Source organism: Poecilia formosa, unplaced genomic scaffold, assembly GCF_000485575.1.
Source record: "Poecilia formosa unplaced genomic scaffold, Poecilia_formosa-5.1.2 Scaffold240, whole genome shotgun sequence".
Taxonomy (NCBI): Eukaryota; Metazoa; Chordata; class Actinopteri; order Cyprinodontiformes; family Poeciliidae; genus Poecilia; species Poecilia formosa.
The window spans coordinates 678,759-685,107 of record NW_006800179.1 but is presented as its reverse complement, the minus strand read 5'-3'; the positions used below and the strand labels follow the sequence as shown (position 1 = coordinate 685,107).

The 6,349-nt window shown below is 35.2% G+C and overlaps 1 long non-coding RNA gene across 1 annotated transcript; it reads right to left on the bottom strand.

The window, feature by feature from the left end:
- Nucleotides 1–4,876: 4,876 nt before the first annotated feature.
- LOC107838323 (uncharacterized) lies at nt 4,877–5,645 on the bottom strand. Its single transcript, XR_001664384.1, has 2 exons — nt 5,417–5,645; nt 4,877–5,007 (listed from the first exon to the last, which is right to left on the bottom strand). It is a non-coding gene; the product is annotated as an uncharacterized LOC107838323 (long non-coding RNA).
- Nucleotides 5,646–6,349: the final 704 nt, after the last annotated feature.

The following is a 6,349-nucleotide window of genomic DNA, read 5'->3' as shown; positions in this document are numbered from 1 at the left end:
TTTAACTCTTAAATCTACCTGATGTTGGTGAGAAACACAGTCCCACTGCAAGAAGAGCAGTTCTGAAGTTACTCTTTAACTGTCTAAAAATCCAGTTTTAGTATTATTCAACAATGATGAAATATTTCCCCTAAAAGAGGAAAGCAAATTATTAAAAACTAACATAATAATATTGAAACCCAAACAGGATACATGTTTATCTATATTTGAGTCATTAAACAGTAAATGTTTTTATATTCCACTAAATAAAATGACTTGTTACCTGAAAAAAGGGAAATTAGGGATCGAAGCTGGGATTAAATAAATTAATGGGAGGCTGTCACTACAATTTCATTCTAGTGGCTGGAATGTAGGTGGTATTACTTTTTGTTTTGAGAGAGAGTAGAAAAGAATTTGCAAGCAAGCAAAGAGGTTTGTGAGCGGAGAGCTAATCTGTGCAGAGAAGTTTTACGCAAGAGGGGAAAATGTGAGCGTGAGCACAAAGATTTGCGTGAGCACAGAGAATATTTGAAAGAAAGAAGTTCTGAGTGCAAGTATTACAAGTTTTGAGAAAGAGATGAGATCCTGCTTTCAAACGTGTGCTCTTGACTTATGGCAGTAAAATTCCCCCATAGATATTGTCCTTTGATTTTCCTCAAAAATAAAGTGCAATGCTTTTCACAGTGCAGAGCTCAAGTTTCTCTCTCTGCTCACATTTTTGTAGTTTTACTGAGAAGAAAGGGGGATTATATTTTGACTCCACCTTTCTGGAACATTTCCAATTCTGCTTTATGCTTTGGCTGCACTTAGAGTCCTGAAAATAATCAAACATGTAACTGCAGAACCACGGAGTCGTTTGTTCTGTGTAATCCTCTCAGTCCCACTGCAAGAAGAGCAATTACTAAATTACCTTTAACTTTCAGTGAAACCAAACAAGTTTAAAAATGTGAAGTCCTGTGATGAAGTATTTGCTCTGTTTATTGTCACTGATTCAGGTCGACTGTCTGAATAATGTGTTTTGCTCTCACTTCCCATCCCCCTCTCTCGTTCTTATTTCTGCAGTCAAACCGTTTAGCACAACTTCCTAGTTTTGCTGTCTAAATGATTAAATATTTCCCCTGCGATAGGCATTGAAATAATTAAAAACTAAAATGGTCAGAATGGCAAAACCTAATGCAGCCTATCACAATTTATTATGCATTCTAGATTTCCATCTATTTTTTTAGGTGGCAAATGGTATTTTTTTGTGTTGTTCCTGTAAATAAAATAATCTGTTACACAAGAATATTTTTCATAATACAATCAAATTGCTCACATGCTCATGAACTCAAACAGCTCTTCAGGCTTAGGCTTGTGAATAAAGCATATAATGAAAAACCAAACAAAAGAGTTAAATCAAAAGAGAATTTGATTTGTTGCAATTATTATCAAAATAAGATCAAATAAAAATGTTGAAAGTTGACATCACTGCTTTAAGAAACTTTCAAACTTAAATCAACTAAAGAAATTGAAAGAAAAACTGAATAACAGAAATCTATTCCAGGGTTCTCCAGGCTCTTTTCTCGGCTCATTTCTGCTCAGTTCATACACGCTCCATCTGGTTAAGGTTACACAGCTTCAAAGATCTCACTGTGCCAATTCTGAAAACATCTTTATAGCTTTTTATGTTGGCAGGTTAAGGCCAAAATTATCTCCATACACGTCAAAGTACAGCAATATTTTGTATTCATGTTTTAAAAAACGTTAAATCATTAAAAAAGAGAAAAATTCCTGGTGCAAGTACATAATGGTAGATTAAGATACAAGCAGCCGTGGCATTAATGATCCAGGAGAAGGGTCTTACAGCTGTCAATCATCCTCGTGCACTCGCTGCTAAATGTGCTAATGACAGAGAAACAACTGACCGTTACAGGAAAACCGTTTATCTGCCACCTCCTTACTCTGATTGGTTGTTTCTAGTCAGCAGTGGGAAAAGGCAGAGGAGAGATTATCTTTCTCATTACATATTGTCACGACATGGTGACAATTGCAACAAATATGTAAAAAATCTCTCTATATTTTTAAATAAAAGTTACAAACTGCAGCTTTAAATCAAGGCTAAAATCCACCTTTTTAGACTTGTCTTTGATTAGTAGTAACTGTAACATTGATTCATAAATTTATTAATGATTATTCTTGATGATTGTGATGACATTTGACAAAATGTAACGTTTGTTTCTTGCTTCATAACGGTTACTGTGTTTCAGGTAAAGCATTTTGCCTGGTTGCTGAAATGTACAAATGAATACTTGACTTCTTTCCTTGTGCTGTTGCTGCCTAGACTTGTTCGTTTTCAATAAATCATTTGGATCATTCCAAACTCTTGCTTCTTTTAAACTATTAAACATAACAGATGAAAAGAAAATTGATATAAAGAAAAGATACTGGTACTTTTAGTATCTTTCTACTGTGGAAATGCAAAGAGAGAATAGAAGTGAAATTATTTAATGAAAAAAAAAACTCCTAAATCCTGGATTCGTTATTACATCAATATCAATATCAAATATTAGCTGGTTCCTTATTATTCTTAGTTAAAAAATCCAAATGTTGGAGCCTGAGGTTGTAAAACCCTGGACAAAGAAGTAAAGATTAAACTTAAAAAATAATCATAGTTGATCGTATGAAGTTCCTCATACAGAGGCAAACAAAAAAAAAAATCATTATTCACATGAGGTTTAGATATTTTTTGTTTATATTCAGCTAGAAATGTGATGATTAATCAAGAGAGAATAAAATCAGCAACATTTTCATCCTGATTCGATTCATAAATAGTTTTAAATATTTGGATTTAAATTCACAAAGTGATTTGTTTTCAGAAAACTAAATATATTTATCAGAAAACTAAATATATTTATATTATTTAATTCAGTCCTTCAGTCTGTCATATTATTATCGTTTTTTCCCTTCTAAATTATTCTGTAGGCTGTTGCTCACTTGTACCGTCTTTGTAGGCCCAAAGGATTCATGGTTAGATTATTTTTATTTTATTTATGTATTTATTTATTTTTTTTACATGGTTGCAAGTCCTGAAACGTAGAGGTGACGTAGAAGAGAATTAATCAGACAAAGCACGCATGTAAGGGGAGGAGCAGACTAACGTCTCTCCCTTCCCCTCACAACGTCCGTGAGTTTCTAAAACGAATAAAACCGAAGGAAGGTTACATTTCCTCTAACTGCTGTGTCCAGAAAAGGAGAATATTTAACTGGCCTTAGAGGGTTTTTATATTTTATCTAAAAATGTTATCATCGTGTTCTTTCTATGGATCGGTACTAACTGGACCGAGGACGACGAATCGTGGTTGTAAGGCTGCCATAAAAAACCCGGAGGACGGAGATGGCGGCCTTACTCAGCCTTCAGTTGGGTTAAAACGTCAGTGATTTTTCGTTTGGTAATGTTGGAGCTTTTCCATTTGTGGACGACTTTATTTTCTACAGTTTGTTGAACAGCTTCTACAAGAGGCCAACAGGACGGAGAGTAAAATGGTGAGTTCTTGTTTTAGATAATTATTAATGTTTTACTACTAAAAACATCAAAGTTTAATGTGGAAACACCACAGTGACTGCTCAGCAAACATGGCTGTTCACAGCTCGATTGCACACGTCACACTGATATGTGTATTTTTCAGAAAAATGTTTGTAATAATATTGTAGACAGAGTAGAGATACTGACCATGCCTTAGAGGCCGTAATGGCGATCCAACTGGTTCTGATGTACTCATGTATGGCAAGTCGTTTTAACATAAAATCGGTTTCGTCTGATTATCCACACTTACGTCGTAAATATCTAAAAATAAATTTTCCAGAATTTGCACATAACTCCATTTTTGTCAACTTGATGACATTATTTTAAAACATTAACTTCTTATGATCACTTGGTACTTGAGTAATCTTTCTGTAAAATAGCTTTTTATTTCGTCCATTTCTTTCTGTATAAAAAAGTCTTACAAAAATCAACAGCTTACGTGTGTAAGTTCATTACACCATAATTTTTACTCATTTAAAACACCATCATAACACCCCCACCCGAACTTTCCGGTGGGGGTGTTTTGTTCACAAACTTGCCACCAACCTGAGAGCACAAATGAGGCGGAGGAGGCCTGACCTCCTGAAGAACAGCTGTTATGATCTCTGACTGATTTTTCTATTTAAATCCCAGTTCATACAGTGTGAATAACTGAATGTTTATTAAAGATAATTTTCAATAAACTGACATAGAACCAATTAAATTACTGCACCAGTTGATAATGACAAAATTATAGTGACTTTTAAGAAAGAAAAGAGTACATAGGATAAAAATTTCAATTTTGTAATCTGTCAAAAATACTTCAGCATACAAAGATGGTTGCTTGCATTGTGCATTTTATATCAGATTTATATTTCTTGAGCTACATGTCACTTGTAAAAAATGTTTCGGAAGTTAACAGTTGATTTACCAATATTAGGATCAAGGTAGCTCAATTCTACCTACCTCCCACCCCTATTTATATATATTCAAAGCAACCAATCATAACCAATAAAGTTCAAATGCAAAATTAACCTTTCACCCATCAGTAAAAGGAACTATTTTCAAGGATCTCAATTTTTAAATGTAACTTTGGTGTGAGGAAACAATAAAAGCTGAATGCATTTATTTAAATTTTTTCAAGGCAGAATATTTACGGTCACTGTTGGTCGACAAAAATCAGAATCTCTGAAATGTAGCATTAGGTTGCATAAAGTAACGGTTTCTTATGTAATGGCTCCAGTGGTGTTCTCTGGTCACAGTTGAAATCAACCTAGCTACGCCTCCACTAGGATCTGCTGTGTAAATACACGACAGCGGCATAGTGGGCCACACCATAGACAAAAAGTGAAAGAATAAAAGTGTGCAATAAAACACAGATTTATTTATGTATATTATACTGGGAACACTGGCCACAGGCAGGGTTCAGCTTGCTGGTCAAACTGGGAGCAGTCCAGTGACTTCCGAGACGTCCTCGTAGACACAGGCTAAAGCCAAGGAGAAAAGAGAAATTATCTGACAGTGTAATAGAAAATACATCACTGATTCCTTCACATTCAGAATGAACATATGTTTTCAGCAAATTGGGGCTCTGACTCGTAGCATCTTTACAACATAGTTAAACACCGACATTGTGAAGCTGAGCTGTGATGCGACTGACCTTTCCTCACAAAATCCCCTGGTCTTAAATGCACTTCCCCTTTAACAGCGGTTTCTCATCAGCTCTCTGCCATTAGAAACCACAGTATGAAAACGTTAGCTACGCTAAGAAATTAACAGAGTAGTTACTTCCGGCCATAGAAAATACTTATCGGTTGGCTAGAAGCTAGTCTCTGACTACAACGTTAAGAAATTATGCTCCAAAGAATTTCTTTGTAATTTTTCTTTCATCCTTACCTGTGAAAGGTAATGCCAATGAATCCAGTTTCTACTATAAAACGGTTGAAACGCTCCCACACAGCATACAGAGCTCTGATCGCTCCACATTCAAGATGGAGGGGATGTAACGTAAAACTCAGCGCTCGTCATGACGCATTACGCATGACGTAGATGTGTACATCTGCAAATATCCCAAATATCCCTTCTTGCTGTCGTCCTTCTGACAGCGCTGTCCTTTAATCAGTCAGTCACGGTAAGGTTGGCTAAAAAGAATTATGATTAAATTAATATCCGGTCATTAAACATAACGTGTTTATTTGACTTTTAACGATTTTAGGGTTAGAGTTAGGGGTGATCTGATTCACATGTAGCACCGCTAAACATGAAAACAAAACCGGCTACATTAGTGGTAGCCGGTTTCGCCTTTGTTTATTAAAAATCACCAACACAATCAAAACTTATCCGAGTCATGAACTCCCAAAGTAGTTACGGCTGCAAAGTTGTGTTATTTTAATGCAGCGCAGATAACACTGCACTGCAAGCTAACCGACGAGCTTGCAGAGCTCCGGACGAGCTAACCGGAATCTAGCGATTGCTAATTTAAGAGTCCTTAAAATATGTGTACAACAAACTCGGTTTAGTGACGGATATTTTACAACGCGATTCAACAACTTGTATATGGTGTAAAGCTACAAAAAGTGCAATTGAACAGAGTTTTACTGAGTTTGTTTCTTTTCCAGTTGAGAAGCTAAGCTAATAGCTCAGCTAATGGCTGAACTTTGATTTCTGACATTTAAATGACTGTTGTTTAAATGAGTTTTATCCATCATGCACGATGAATGAACACAAAGTTGAACCATATTTAAACAGAAATGTAAACTACCTTAAACATTTCTTTATTTACATAAAGGAAACGATTTTACAAATATATATATAAAAAAACTTAATTAT